This window comes from Cebus imitator, unplaced genomic scaffold, assembly GCF_001604975.1.
Source record: "Cebus imitator isolate Cc_AM_T3 unplaced genomic scaffold, Cebus_imitator-1.0 Scaffold465, whole genome shotgun sequence".
Taxonomy (NCBI): Eukaryota; Metazoa; Chordata; class Mammalia; order Primates; family Cebidae; genus Cebus; species Cebus imitator.
The window spans coordinates 1,466,968-1,484,205 of NW_016107780.1; positions in this window are offsets into that span (position 1 = coordinate 1,466,968).

Here is a 17,238-nt window from a genome sequence, read left to right on the forward strand (position 1 = left end):
TAAATTAAATCAAGAATTTGATATACTAACATTAATGTAATTTAAACATTAAAAGGAGGAAAATGAATGTTTTTGTTGTCTTCTATTATGATGAATATTAAAAAAAGAAAGTGGTCTAAAGCAAATATAGCAAATGCCTCCTTACTTCTGATGGCAAATACACACACACAAACATATACACACATATTTTGATGTATCTTCCTAACTGATAGAGTCCTAAGGACACATTAAGATCATTTTCTTTTTTGGTCAGTGAAACATGATATAAAATGTATATTCTTCAAGTTCTTTTTCTCAAAATTACTGGTTCTCTAATCGTCAGTTTAAAGACTTGAACATGAACTTTTGTGTGCTGATTCATGTTAATGATTCTTTTCTGAGCCTCATGTTAGAGGATATATGTATTTTCTCTGACTAATATTAAAATCTAGTTACTGCAAATTACAGTCAGCTCTCCCTTTCTGTGGGCTCTGCATCTACAGATTCAACCACCTATGGATTGAAAATATGTAGGAAAAAAGTTTCCAAAAAGTGAAACCTGAATTTGCTCCACACTAAGTACTAATTGAGTTTACGTGAATAGAATGATGTGAAGGCATTGCATTATTATAAGTATATGGGAGAATATGCATAGGTTATATGCAAATACTATGCCATTTTATATCAGGGATTTGAGCATCACAGGATTTTGATTTCCTGAGGTTCTGAAACCAATTCCCATAAATGCCAAGGGAGGACTGTATTATGAAATCTGGAGATTATGTTGTTAATTAGCAGCTCATTAGCATTCATATGCTTATTCCAGTACTTGATTAGGTCAGTGCTTACTTCTTTAATTGCTTCGGAAAGATTAGTAGTCTTTCACTGTGATCTCATTTATCTATCCTGAACAAACTACCTTGTTTATAGAGAGATAAAATCTCTTTTAAAAGCAAAAATTTCTCTAGAGAAATTTAATCAGGCAAAAAAAAAAAAAAAATTATTCAAGACCATTGTTTTAGGGGAGAGAGGCAAGAACTCAGTCTGAGATTAACTCCTCTGAAACAAAGGGCTAAAGTTTTAAGAGCTGAAGTGGAGGCGGGGCTCTTGAGGCCACTTGTGTTTGCTAATTGGCCTTACACAAGGGAAAAGTAAACTTTCTCCTATCTTCATGACAAGTGATTTTACAGTTTGGAGGAAGGTGAACACCTAAGTCAGGCTCCTATTTGCCTACAAAAACTGGGCTACCTTCCTTGATGACTACATCTCAAAGGGATGGCTCTCAGGTCCTTGAGAAAGACAATTCTGGCTTGTAAAACTGGCCAATAGTTTTTGAGAAGATTTATATGTCAAAATGACAGAGAAATAATGTACACTTACAAGTATTTGCATATAAATGATCAAAGGTCTTATTCAGATGCAGAGAGAAGCTTTGTCTAAAGTTGACTCATGTTGAGGGAAGTGCTCGGCAGTCTTGGTCCCTTTCCTTCCATTGCATGGGATTTGTACAGTCCTCTTATGAAAGCTTTCATGCATTTCAAACACCATTATACACTGATGTTTTGATTTGGATGTTTCATAAGTATACCAGGCTTACAACGTCCAAAATCAAATTCCTTTCAAAGGATCGAAAACTTTTATTTGCACACCCTGTTCCTTGTCCCACAACACACACCTGATAGATGTATTCTTAGTGTCTGACAAAGTTTTAACGCCAGGTATGTACTCATGATTATTTGTTAAATAAAAAATTAAGGGGGTGGGGAGAGCAGATCTTTTAGTTACAACCTTAGGAGAGAAAGGAATTATCTGCCTAAGCTTGAGTTTATGCTCTATCTTCTATCCTTTAATAGACATTGACACAGAGATCATGAAGAAACATGACCTCTAGATTTTAGTCTCTGGGGTTAACATTATTGGTCTTAAAATTTGAGAAAGATATAATTTGTTCAAATAAGCATGATAATCTGTAAATGTTTCTTAAGCCTGCTTCACTAATCCTTAATTTACTTTTTGTAAGTTACTTTTATAAAAAAATTATCATATGGCTACAGTATGGATAGGCTACTATTCTTAAACCAGGCAGGTTCAACACCTCTGTCTTCAGAATTCTACAGACTAAAGGAAAGAAAAAAAAAATGTTAAACTTTAAGAAATGTAAAAAGATTATTTTATACTAATTCCTCAAGGCAGGAATTGCTTCCATTTCTACATTTACATGACTAAGGAATTTTTAGTTATTTAATTTTTTTTCCACTGGTAAAGAAAATGTTCCCCAAATGACTGGGTATATCCATCTGTAGGCAGAAAAGAGGTTGACTCAATTGCTTCTAAAGTTCAAAGCAGCAAAGACTCAATTATACTTAAAATTTTCAGTGGCCTCTATTTATTCCAATATCTAAAATCTTATCTGGTAAAATGATCCTTCAGTCTTTATGTTTGTCCTTTCCCTTGGCCCTTCAGGAATTAATTCATTAGTTTATCCACAATCTGTTTTGACGCTGTTTCTCTCATCATCAATAATGAGCTTGACATCACACCCAGATGTGAGCATTTTGACAAGAATAATATACAGCTAGATGTCAAAACATCCAAAGCAATTGTAGTGGGCAACAGTTATTCTTATCAGTCAAGCATACCTTCCAAATATGTTTGGCAAAGTAGGATCTCTTTTCCTTTGGGGAACTAATTCTTCTCACACTATAGTCCTGTTACAATTACTAACTACCAGGCTGATAACACATCCACCCTCCACTCTTAAAGCTAGAGTTGTGTGTTTCTATCTTGATAAAATAACAGATTCACAGAAGTCAGTAGGAGGCCAGCCAGTTTGTAGGCAGCATGGTGTCTAAATGACTCTCTCTACATCAGTTCCTGATTGAGATCCTTCCTGTTCCTCTTCTTCCTAGAGCCTGGTTTCAGTTTTTCTTAGATTTTGCAAGTTTCCAACTATGGTGTATTGAACTGTTGACTCTAATTCTTTACCTCTTCATTCATCTACACACTTGCCATAGACACATCTTAGACAGAATGTATGTCCCTTTATCTCAACCATGATCTGGGACACATGAATTGCTTTCATCAAATGAGAGTTCTTCTGAGCCTTGGACGTAAGAAGCACTTTTCCAGTCATTCCCCTTGTCTTTTGCATTTGGCACTTTTGCTATCAGAATAATATACTTGAGTTTTCTTGTGTGTGGGGGTGGGGTTTGTTACTGTTTTTTTAAGTTGAGGTCTCACTCTGCTGCCCAGGATGGGATACAGCGCTGTGAACATGGCTCACTGCAGCCTAGAGCTCAAGTGATCCACCTCAGCCTTCCTGGTTAAGTTTAACTTTTTTCTAGTTTTTGTTTTAAGTTTTCCTTCCTGCATGCTGAAACAACTTTTTTTTTTAATTTTTAGAAATAGGATCTCTTTTTGTTACCCAGGCTGGTCTTGAATTCCTGGTGCCAAGTGATACTCTCGCTTAACCTCCAAGGTTGCTGAGCTTATAAGTGTGAGCCACCATGTCCACCTTAGAATAATGTACTTGGGATAACCTGCTGCTCCCAAGAGGGTAAAGCAAAGTCAAATGTTACGTAGATCAGCCTTCTGTAACTCTCTTATAGATAAGTGAATAATAATAAATGAGTATTTTTTTTTTTTGAAATGGGGTTTCACCATGTTGGTCAGGCTGGTCTCGAACTCCTGACCTCAGATGACCCACCCGCCTTGGCCTCCCAAAGTGCTGGGATAACAGGTGTGAGCCATCATGCCCGGCTTTTTTTATTTTTATTTTTTGAGATAAATGGGTATTATTTTAAGCCATTACCTTTTTGGGTAGTTTGTTACAAGGTAATATCAGATACTTATGTGTTTAGCTCCCTTCATATAAATTGTCTTTCACTGCCTCACAATATCCAGGTACTGTTTCAGACACTGACATCCATAGAACACTAATTTGATTTAATAATTGATGAAAGAATTATGTTATTTTCTATCTTAGAAAGATCCAAAATGACTAGGAACTTTTAAGCAGAATTAAATATTTCTTGATTATGACACTGGCCCTTGGAGAACATTCTTGGACCTCAGTATTTTCTACGTTCTGTTCTTGGAGTTCCAATATTTTCAATAACTCTTCCTGGAGTTCACCCTGTTATTCACATTAACAATCATCTGTCTTAACCTAAAAATTAACTGGCTGTTACAGATATCAGGTCTTGGGAATAAAAATTCCACTCATCATAGAAAACCCTATAATCATGAAATATATGATAAAAGACTGTTGCAGTTACTTGGTGAGCCTAAACCCCCAAAGTCAGTGTTCAGAAAATAACCAAGCTCTCTAGTGAATAGTACATACTGATGTGAATAGTCTAGAAACAGATTCTGCTGAGATGGGCTCTGTCTGTTCAGAATCAGGTATTTAACAATCCCTCTACACTTATAATTTTTTAGCATCACTTGCTCTATTACAATATCCTTTATTCTAAGGTTAGATAAACCCTAGAATTTAGTGAGACTTCAGTGCCACTTGCTCAAACAAATGATTAGAGACATGAAGGGGATATTCAATCACTACAGGTTATGACTGCTAGTAGCCTGACCCACAGAACCTTTATATATTAAAGAGAATGTGATGACCCCAGAATTTTTCCTTAACCTACTTGTGCAGGCAAGAGCTAACGGAAATTTGCCAAACAGTCCAACAGACTATAAAGTCACGGTGAATATTACCAGACTGGCAGAAGAAAAAGCAATAATTTAAGACTAGTTGGGCCATATACCAATATGATTAAGAGCACAGACTCCAGAATCATGTTACCTGGGTGTGAATTTTAGTCAGACATACATATGCTTTGTAAATTTATGAATATTTGCTTTCTAACTTTCTAGTCTGTAAATGTGATAAAAATAATATGTGCCACATAGTACTGATGGGAAAATTAAATGTTTATATCTATAGTGTGCTTAAATTGATCATGGCTCATGATAAATGCATTGCAACTTTTAACTACTATTGTTATTGTTGTTGCTGTTATTAAAAACCTAGAGATGACAGACAACACAATTTTATGTTGGTTAAAGTCATTTCTTACAAAAAAGGGGAAAGAAATGGAAAGGAGAAGACTCCATCCAAAATGTTTGGTTTACCACATTCCAAGCAGAATGATAGGTATTTTATATGAGCTGAACCCTCCTGGAAAATTAAAAAAAAAAAGCAGGTTGATACCACAAAGTACTTAAGTCTATAATTGTGCTATTACAGCATACTCTAGTTACTGTGTAGCATTTCAAATGTATCTAGTGGAACTTAGCTACTGAATTTTAAATTTTATTTAAAGTTAACTAAGTTAAAGTTAGAATCTGAATGATCTTGTTATTTTTAAAAGTATGTTTTAAAAAGCTGAATATAGTTTTTTCTCTGTATATTTTATGAAACCTGAATACAGATTGAAATTTCTGATAAAATTTAATGTCTGGATTGAATTTTGCTGTAAGGATGAAAATGCATGCTGGTATTTGAAGATAGTACAAAGGCATGTAAAATATCTTATTAATAGTTGTATTATACTGATTGCATTTTGAAATGAAAATATTTTGAATATACTGAGTTAAATTAAAATTACCTTCAACTGTTGCTTTTTTTTAAAACGTGGCTACTTTGAAATATAAATTACATTATATTTCTGTTGGCCGATGACGGCATGTGTGACATCCACTGGGCCCCAAGTACTTCTCCGGAAGCTGCTACTTCGCTAGCCTTGCTCACTCTCCAGAGCTTTATGGCAACTAACTCAAATCTGCCTCACTCTTCCAAATTGTTGACCCATCACCTTGCACAATCTCTGCTAAACTCCTTATTTCTATCTCCTCACATAATGAAAGAGGTGGGTATACACTCAGACCTGTATTGGTTTCATCTTCTCGTGTTTTTCTTTCTCTCACAATGGAAAAAAAAAAAAGAAAATAAAAAGCTGAGTCCTTTTTTTACTGGACCAGGCACAAACAGTTTTTTTGTTTGTTTATTTAACTATCGATCAAACAATCTCCTCATTTATCTCTCCTCTCTAATACTTGTGATGTCTCCCTAATTAGGGGTTCGTTACATTTATTATTCGAATTTAACAAATACAATCCCTCCTCAATCTTAATTTCCCCAGATTTCAATCTTGCTCTCTCCACCCTTTTATGGCCAAAAAGCTTCAGACAACTTGAGAAGTTCCCCCATCAAATTCTCTCTCTTTAGTTTGCGACAAGATGAATTTGAACATTTTACATTATAAAATGTCTATTTACGAAGGGAAGCAAATGTTCCCATGGATATTTCTCTTTTTTTTTTTTTTTTTTTTTATTTTTTTTTTTTTTTTTTTTTTTTTTTTGAGATGGAGTTTCACTCTTGTTACCCAGGCTAGAGTGCAATGGCGGATCTCGGCTCACCACAACCTCCGCCTCCTGGGTTCAAGCAATTCTCCTGCCTCAACCTCCTGAGTAGCTGGGATTACAGGCACACACCACCATGCCCAGCTAATGTTTTGTATTTTTAGTAGAGACAGGGTTTCACCATGTTGACCAGGATGGTCTCGATCTCTTGACCTCGTGATCCACCCACCTCGGCCTCCTAAAGTGCTGGGATTACAGGCTTGAGCCACCGCGCCCGGCGATATTTCCCTTTTCTTATCTTGACTTTGTAGAAGAACTTGGGATCTTTAACTACTATGTTCTTTCCGGCTTTTATTTGCCTCTGATATTGAGCTCCATAAATTTTCACGTGAGCATTTTAGTACCTCAGGGTGTTGCCCTGGTTTTTATTTAGTTACTTAATTGACAACGGAAAATTGTATATATCTATGGCATGGAACATGATGCTTCAATACATTTATACATTGCTGAATGACTAAATCAAGCTATTTAACATATACATTATCTCACATATTTATCATTGTTTTCTTTTAATTTTAATAGGAAAGATGGTACTCTTTCTCATTTATAGCATCCACTCTCCTTTCCAGAATTAGAATCTATATACAGTATACTGTGGAATAAATATTTTCAGCTTGAATCTTAATGCTGTACATGAGTTCCATACAAGTAAGTTATCTTTATTTTCTAGCAGCACATCAAAAACACTGTGGCAGGCAGAGTAATAGCCCCCTAAAGTGTGCAAGCCCTGATCCCCAGAACCTATAAATGTGTTACGTAGCAATGCAAAAGAGACTTTGCAGATGATTAAGGTTATCACCTTGAGAAAGGGTTGATAGCCTAGACTATCCAGGTGGGCCCAATCTAATCAAATGAGTCTTTCACATCAAAGAACACTTCCGAGCTGTGGTTCAGAAACAGGATGGTGAAATTAGAATTGGGAAAGGTTACATTACTGGTTTGGCATGGAGGAATGTGGTCACAGGCCAAAGGATGTAGGCAGCCTCCAGCAGCTGGAAAGGAAAAGAAACAGTAACTTCTCTAGAACCTTTAGGAAGAAATTCAGTCTTGCAGATACCTTGATTTTAGCCCCTTGAAACATGTGTTGGACTTCTGACCTACAGAAGTGTAAGATAACACAATGGTTGTATTTATAATAAGGCACTAAGTCTTTTATAATTTTTTACAGCAGCAATAGAAAACTAACACAGGTAATATATTCAAAAAGAAAATCCACCAATTTCATCCTCTATGAAACAACTATTTAAAATAGAGCAGTAAATAAAACTACTACCTTTTTTCCTCTTGATTTACTATCTTGGTGAATGACTCATCATCTTCCTAATGTGCAAGTCAGAAACCTGGGTTTAAATTTGAGTCCTCCTTCCTCATCACCCCTCACAGACAAACATTCATCAAGGCCTACATATGTATGTATGCATGTATACACACACATTGTTTGCAGATTTATACTGCATCTTTCCTTCCCAATTGCCACTTCTCTAGAAGGCAGCTCTTCCATCTACCATGAATCAAGGCCAGAGCCCTTTACTTTGTCGGCCTATCTACCATCTTACTCTCTTCTGTTAACCATATGCTATCCTACATCTACATGCAACAGTGCCACCATTTCCTCTCCATTGCCATCTCTTGGCTTTGCCATCCATTGCTTATATGAAACTCCAGAAATTCTGAACTTTTCTAAGTTTCTCAATACACTGGATTCTTTATTTTGCCTTCAGGACTTGTGATAGCAATTCTCTCCTACGCAAATATTTCTCAGACCTACCCCATTCCCCTATTTTACCTCACTGCTGCCTAGATGTCAACTTTTAGGCTAGATGTCACTTCTAGTTAGTGTTCGTGGTTTCACAGGAGCCTCTCAAATGCTCACCTAGTACTTTTCCCTTTTCCAATATGGCCAAACTATAATTATCTTTTGGAAGTACCTGTTCAAGTCTTTTGTTCATTTTTTAAAAATTTTACATTGTCTGTTTTACATAGATGTAAAGGAATGCTTATAAATATATTCCAAATGTCAGCCATTTATTAATTAGGTGTGATTAAAATTATCTTCCCCCACTCATGATTCACTTTTGTTCCCCTTAGTAGTATCTTTTGATGAACATAAGATTTGCATTTTAATGTAGTCCAGTTTATCATTTTCCATTGTTAGTTCACCTTGTTTCTAGTTTAAGAAATATGTCTCTATCCTTAACATCATGAAGAAATTCCTGTATGTTGCCTCTGGGTATTTTGCTTTTTTGTTGTTGTTAGAGAAAAACCTAATTTTTATCCCCCCATCATCATGATCCTATCAAAAGCATTCTATGATGCTAAATTTGTAATCATTAAACTTGTCCTGGATAGTGATTCTCCAAGTTTTGTGTAGATTAGAGTCACCTGGAATGTTCGTTAAAGTAAGATTGCTGGTCTCTACCCTCAGAGTTTCTGATTTATTAGATCTAAAGTACAGCCAAATAATTTACATCCAAGTAATATAAATTATTACATCCAAGTAATATAAATTATGTATTATGTAATGTAAATTATTACATAATGATTTCTATTACATCATAATTAATAATTTTTATTACATCATCTGCACACGATGCTGATGCTGCTTATTTGGGGTCCCTATTTTGAAGACCACTACTTTATAGGAAATGCATCACCAAATTTCAGGCTCACATCTATGAAGTTTTCTCTTCTCTTACACCTTGATCCTTCAATTCTTCCCTGCCATTTTAACGTTCTTAAACATTACTGGCTTTGTAGTGTGTGTGTGCACGTGTGTGTGTGTGTGTGTGTATGTGTGTGTGTGTGTGTGGTAAAGAGAGTGAAACATTGTCTAAAGATCCTAATTATTCTTAATAAGGGGACTGTTTGATTCAGAAGAATCTAGACTATCACAGTCAGCAAGAAGCTTTAGTTTTAATCCATAAGAATAGATATAAAAATTAGTAATTAGATTAATAAATTAATTGGCATGTGTCCCACTAGTTAATATCTTTAATATCTTTTAGATTTTGGTGAGAGGGGAACCTATCCTTCCTCATTCCTCTATCACGGATGTTGTAAACATAATTACCACCTAAGGAGTCAGCTGTGGCACATAAATTTGTATCAGTATTGTGCTTTATTCATTGAGATTAAGACAGTTCTATTTTGAGAAATACCAATTTACCATCAATATTTTATTTTTACTTTTCATCATTTTAACTTAGAAATTTATTTCTCAGAGACTATATTCTGCAAGTTCCCCGGGGTGATCACACAGCTGAATCTCTGATGGTTTCCTCATGGCCTTTCCCTGATTGCTTTTCACATTTAGAAATTAGTTTATGTCCCACAGATTACTCTTTTTGGTCTTCATTTGGATTTTGACTTCATTTGAATTCGGAAAAGGGTATGTATATATCTACTTCCTATCTTTTTGTTGTTGTTGTTTTGGGTTAAATCTCTTGAGTACATTTGTGAATATCAAATCCAAGTCCCTTCTACTTTTAGATAACATCTAATTTGTTGACTTGTCTTTGCCTTCAATCAAGCTGAGCACTTTCCTAGGCTTCACAGAGTGACAGTGCAAGAATATTTATTATGATAAAAAAAATACCTTAATTTCAGATATACATTTTTGTGTGTCTTGAAGCCTATAACTAAGACTAAAATAATCTATGCTTTTTTAAAAAAAAATCCAAAATCTTTCTATGAAGGAATTAGAACTTAAATAAGCTTGAGTTTCCTTGTTGTGAATATTCCTTGTTGTGAATATTGTTGAAAGTGTAAAATCTGTATTAGCTTAATTGGTATGGGATTTTATCAGTACTTTTCTACACAATTGAATACTTTTATTTTTAATGAGGACAATGGTGCTATGACTTATGTTTATGGAGAACTTTAATTTCTCATATTAGTAAGAAAATATTTTTAAAAACTGTATTAGAAAATAAACGTTATCAAATAGCAATAGTTTATATGCCACTGAGCAATATCTTTCTAAATAGACTGCTTCAAAAATTAAAAAAAAATTATTAATGATGAATACATATGATTTTTCATAGTATGGAAGTTCAGAATATGAGTTTTAGAAATAATTTATAAGCTAAGACATAATTAAGCAATCAATGTAATCAAATTATCTAATATTAAATAGTCAATGTGTATCTTTTTCAATCATCTATTCTAAAAGGTAATTTTTAAATTTCCAGTTTAGGAAGCCACTGTGCTAGGTGCTGTGGTGAATCAAAAGGTGAATAAGAAGCTTTCTTTTCCTTCTAGAAGTTTAATGTCTGATAAACAAATAAACCCACATTAAAAAAATAGTAAATTCTTATCACAGACCATATTACAATTCACAGAGATATCAAAACTTCTGAACCTTAAATATATTTTAAGATCAGAGGTCTTAGAAGAGATAAGACCTATAATTTTGATTTATTAAAAAAGAAGGTTGATTATTACTGGTACAAGCCCATGTGTTACTCCAGTCTTCCCCATAAGAAAACCAAATATAGATGGTGATTTATATAGGATATGAGTGAAATTAATAAGATAGCCATTCCTTAACATCTCCTAGTACCAAACATATGTTGTTGACTGCTATTCTAACAGAAGATGAGTTCTTTACTGTAATAGACCTATGTATTGCATTCTTTACCATTCTTGTGGATACGGACAGGCAATTTATTCTCACTTGGAAAGATAGACAATACACAGGGACACTCATGCCTCCAGGATATTTGGAGAGCACCCAATTTATTTTTTACAAATATTAAAAAGCAGAGCTTTTAGATGTCAATTTCCTAGGAATCCACCTTGATGCAGTATGTAGATGATTTACTTTTCTGATGAGAGGGTAAACAAGTCTCCAGAGAGGATGAAATTTATTTGTTACAACAATTAGCTTCAAACAGACACAAAGTATCAAAAGAAAAAGATCAATTCTGTCTAAAACAAACAAGATATTTAAGTAACCTAATATCAAAGAAAGGCCTTTTAATCAATCTAAGTGGATTAAAAGGAATATTGGCCTTCTCCACCCCCAAAACTAAGAAACAACTGGGAATTTTTAGAGTTAGCAGGATAGTGCACAAATATGATTCCAAATTTCTCCTTAAAACTTGAAACATAATATACTCTTTTCAGGCAAGGTAATCCAAACACTCTGGAATGGACAAAGGAAAGTCAGTTGACACAGGAAGAAATTAAAAAGTCCTATACATGCCACAGCGTTAATAGCCAAATTACAATAGTTTACCTTTATTGTTTGCTCATAAAAATCAGGGAGATGTCATTGATGTTCTGACTCAAAAACATGGAGATGAAAATAGACTTGCAGTTACTATAGTAAGCAACTGGGCCCTGTGGCTAAAGTAGTGCCACCTTGAATGAGAGCAACAACCACTACTTCCTGGTAAGTAAAAGCAACTCCCCAGTGACAAAACATACAAACCAATACTAGAGAATATGAGTATCCTTGTGATGGCAATAGCTGGATAAAATCTAATTGTCATACCTTGAAAGGGTCTTCTGGTGAAAGAAAATAATCTTGAGGGCTATGTAAGGTTTCCAGGGCTTATGTTTGAGGCAGATGTGGTAGCAATCATTTGCCTTATTAGCAAGAAAAAGAGACGGTTTCTAATAACACTACTTTTCCAAGCAATCATCTTATTGGGGCTTCACTGAGTTAAAACACATACTGAGAAAGATGACTAATTCGGTTGGAAGTATGAGTAGAGCATTTGTTACATATTATAGCCCGATCTCAGAAGATTAAGTACCTGGTTTTGTTTCTCAGTTCTCTTGTTCTGTTTCTGGAGCTGTAGATTGAGCTTATTTTATATCAAAATTGAGTGCTTCCTTAAAAGCTAAGATGGGTTAATTTTCTTCTTCAAATATATATTTACAGCAGGCCTTTTGTTATACTCTCTTTGAATTTATTCTCTTCTTTCTGGAGTGTCTGACTTTGGCCTGGATACTTAATAATAGCTAATGAGTGTGGCCATAGTATGACTTCCAGTAATTCTAAAACAAAGCGAACAATGGACTGACTAGAAAAGGTTAAAAATTATCTTTGTTTCAATAGCATTTCAAAGTCATAAGCTACTGTGAAAACATATCTGTTCTCTGTATAAATGTTAACAGTTATTCCTTTGCCAGTTGATAGGCTCTAATTCATGCTATTAACTCTGCTTATTGGAGGCAAGGTCACTCCTGGAAGATAGGCACTTTCTATTTATTCAGTCAAAGATGCTATAGCATAACTTCCACAATAAATTCCAGATTTATCCTTTAAGTAAGATCCATCTGTAAACTAAATAGCATCAGCATAGTAACAGGAATTTCTTTCATCCATCTTTCTAGGAGAATGAAGCTGATTGGTTAAGATCATGCAATCATGTGGCATTTCATCTGAAGGCAGGGACAGATGACTGGTAGAATTTAGGTGATTACATCTGGAGATTATAACATGGGGAACAGACAGAAGAAGAAGTTTGTGAGAAGCTATTATACTAACTGAATAATTCCGAATGTGGTGAGAGTTTAGAAGTACTTCCATAGAATGTGCAATGAAGGCAGTGAGGGGAGATCAACACCACTATTTCTTCAGTTGCTTTTACTTACCAGGCAGTAGTCACTGTTGCTCTCATGCAAGGTGGCACTCCTTTAGCCACAGGGCTCGGTTGCTTACTATAGTATATAAGTCTATTTTCATCTCCATGTTTTTGAGTCAGAACAGTAATAACCTTAGCAGTAAGTAACCTTCTCTTAAACAAAAATTATTCCAATCTGTGGGAAATATGTTGTATTATTGCAGTTGCCTTATAAGACAGCTAACTAAAAACTATAATTTAGTAAAAGACTTTTTTCACATGGACTCCAAGGAGATGACAACTCAATTTGGGGATAATATTAACACAAATCTGAGACGATTTTATCTAGCTTAACCCATTTTTGGTCAGTTTTGTCATCTTGCCCCTTTATGTTGGGAACAGAAATATTGCACCAAAGATGCATATCCCAATAGCACTAATGAGATAGACATTCAAAGAATGGTGCATCCATACCATTATAATACACAAGTGTTGACTGACAAGTCACTGAATGGGCACAGCAAACTGGAATTAAATGGCCAGCTCCAAATGAAATGCCTTGGTTGTGTGGCATCAATCTATGACCACTATTACCCCCAACATGGTTCACATGGTGGTTTTTAGGTTATGTCTGAGTACAAGGTTGAATAATTCACATCCCTTCAAAGCCCACAATTCTTCCTCATTTACAATCTTATTAGGTTCATTCTATATATCATTGGTAGGATCATTTACTTTTCATCTTTTTTGCTACACTTGGGCATTGAGGATTCATTTGGCATGTAGAGGCCCTTATATAAAAAAGAATGTAAATGATAGTGCATGAATATCTTGTTATTAAAGAATGAAGTTACTTTTATGAGAGAGGCTGTGGGATTTCAGACATACTTGCTGCAGTCCAAGGAGGAACCTGCACTATTATAAACAATGAGTGTTGTGTCTATATCCCAAATTAATCAGATAGCATTATAGATTAATGACTAATATGAAACCTGGAAACTCCTTTCAGATCCAAAACTCTCTCTAAATAATTGGCTAACGAGCTGTTTTGAATATTTGGGAGCTTGGTGGCAAAAGATGTTACTTATTCTAGAAATGATAACCATTTATGTTTTGTCCTGTTTTGTTTTCACTGTTGTTCCAGTGTTTGTTTTCAATGGAGCTGACACAGAATTGAAAAAATTTTAAATAATGATCACTTTAAAAACTGCATTAATTGAAATACAGTTATGTATCTTAACTCAGATCGTAAGGTCACTCTCCTCATATTGCCTTTAATTTGGTCTATACCCCATCAGCTTTGTAGCCTGACAAATTCTCCCTGTTGTGGGATGTTACATTTTAGGAATGAGGCTTTCTAGTGACGTGAGACTATACTTCTGTACATTAAAAGAACCAAACCATTTGAATTGATCTACAATGCTTTCTTTGAAAGGTCTTAATGAAATAAGAGACATGTAAAATTAAACAATTCAAACTTACAATAATTTAACCTTAACGCTGTTGAAACTTTAAATTATCCTGAGCCTTGAAGGAATGTGGCTATACAATTCATGTCATGTGGCATGCAGCTGTAACTCTTTTTTTTTTTTTCCTGTAAATAATTAAAACCAAAGGGCATGGGACTCCATGTTTGGATCCCCTTCCATGAATACTCTTGTGCTCATGGAAGCTGTTTTTCCCTATCCTGGATTCCCCTCTGGAGTCCCCTTCTACGAACACTTCCTTCGTGGAAGCCTGTCTTCCCCTCCCAAACTCTATCTCTCTATTCCCTTCCACTCAGCGTGGAAGCTGCTTTCCTCTTCTGGATTCCATCTTTCTGGATTCTCTCACTCAGTGTGAGAGTTAGCTGTGTATTTATCTCTCCTTCTCCTGTTTCTCTCTCTCTCTCTAAATAAATCACTTTCAATAAACAAACAAACAAAAAAGCAAAGGGCATCAGAGGTAAGACTTTCTCAAATTACCACTCCTCCTCCTGGAGTAATAAAGTAATCCTTGAAATGCAGCAATATGAAACCAACCAAATTGCTGTGGCATATGCACCTGCCTAGCATGAAAATATAATCCTGCTGGAACTTTTCACCTTTGTCTACGTAAGTAAAACTAATTTCTCTACTTTGCAAATGCTGATCCATTTGATTGGAGACTGTAGTTTTCCAGACGACCATCTTCATAATTTGTGCTCAAGTAAACTCTATACTTAATCATATTGTTGAAATACCATTATTTAAGGTTGATAGGCTTTTCCACTTGCTCTGGGTTTAGCATGTAAAACATACCTGCAGAATAATGTGAGTCTTCTATATTATCTACCAAGCTGCTGGAGTTCCATATTGAAATTTGAGGCCAGGGCCTCAGATAAAAATATAATTTTACCCCTTGCTTTTATTACTTATAATCTTACTTCAAGAATTTCATAAAGTGTGATGACATGAGAGGCATTTGTCTAGTATGTTAATCTCAATATAAAATACAACCAGGCAAGATCATCTTAATATAATTTTTTACACATCACTTTAATTTTTTATTGAGGTAAAATTTGCATAACATAAAATAGTTATTTTAAAGTGAACATTTAAGAGGTCTTTAGTACAGTCACAATGTTGTACCACTGTTAGCAGCAGTGAATATGTACAGGTCTGTGGCAACTCTATTCTTGTCTCCTCAGAAGAAAGAATTTGACTGAGGGTTATAAGGCAAGGGTAGAGACTGAGACAAGTTTTAGAGCAGGAGTGAAAGTTAATAAAAAGTTTTAGAGCAGGAATAAAAGGAAGTAAAGTACACTTGAAGAGGGCCAAGTAGGCGACTTGAGAAATCCAAGTGTGCTGTTCAGCCCTTGACTTGGAGTTTTAGACATTGGCAGGGTTCCGTTGTTTATGTCTCCTTTCCTCTGATTCTTCCCTTGGGGTGGGCTCTCCACATGCGCAGTGGCCTGCCAGCACTTGGGAAGGGCTTCATGCGCCGTGTGAATACTAGAATTGTGCACATGCTCTTTTGAGGCATCTTTTCCTTGCCAGTCGAGTGTTCCTAGAAGATCATATACCAGTTGAACTCTGCCCATTCTGTCTCTTAGTGAGCATGTTTGGGCCCACTTGCCCAACTCATGAGATCTTATTGGGAAGCTGCTAATCACCAGCTTCAGGTGTTTTCTATCTATTTGAAGACTGCCTTTTCCTGGTGCTGGCTGCAACCAATTATTATTGTATTAGACAGACAGTTTAATAATTGCTTGACTATCACCTGATGGTCATCTGACATCCCTGTCCTGCCCTGCTCCTGACTTCCTAACTACCTACTCCACCACCACCACCACCACCACATCTGTCTAGTTCCCAAACATTCTCATCACTTGAAAAAGAAATCTTGTACCCATTAACTAGTTACTTTGCAGCCCTCACTCCCCCCATATTGACACTAGCACTTGTGTTTCATCTGTTTTTTTTTCATAAATTTATAAAATTAGTAAAACATTAAAATTTCCAGGCCTATTTTTTATTTATATAATTGAGATTGTATACACACGTCAGAGTACAGTAGTGAAGAATAAATAAAATTGCGTTTGTAGGGCACCTGGCACAGCAACTAGTGCATAGTAGACCCTGAATAAAAAGCATTATTCTCTCATCACACCCCTTCACATATATTTACTGTTGTACATTGAACGGAAGAATCAGCTCGCTGCAGTACACTGATTTGTAACTCTTTTGCTTAAAAACATCTCACTGTTACATATTACCAGAAATGAGTATGGATCCAGATTCCAAGAGAGGGTTCCTGAATTCACGCAAGAATGAATTCAGGGCAAGTCCATAAAGTGAAAGGAAGTTTATTAAGAAAGTAAAAAAATAAATAAATAAAAGAATGGCTACTCCATAGGCAGAGCAGCCCCAAGGGCTGCTGGCTGCCTGTTTTTATGGTTATTTCTTGATATGCTAAACAATACTTGGATTATTTATGCCTCCCTTTTTAAACCATTAGAGTGACTTCTTGGCATTGCTGTAGCATTTGTAAACTGTCATGGTACTGGCGGGAGCACAGCAGTGAGGACAACCAGCACTCACTCTTGTCACCATCTTGGTTTTGGTGGGTTTTTGCCAGCTTCTTTGCTGCAACCGGTTGTATCAGCAAGGTCTTTATGATCTTGTGTCTTGTGCTGACCTCCTGTGTCATCCTGTGACTAGGAGATGCCTTAACTTCTGGGAATGCAGCCCAGTAGGTCTCAGCTTTATTTTACCCAGCTGTTTTTAAGAGGGAGTTG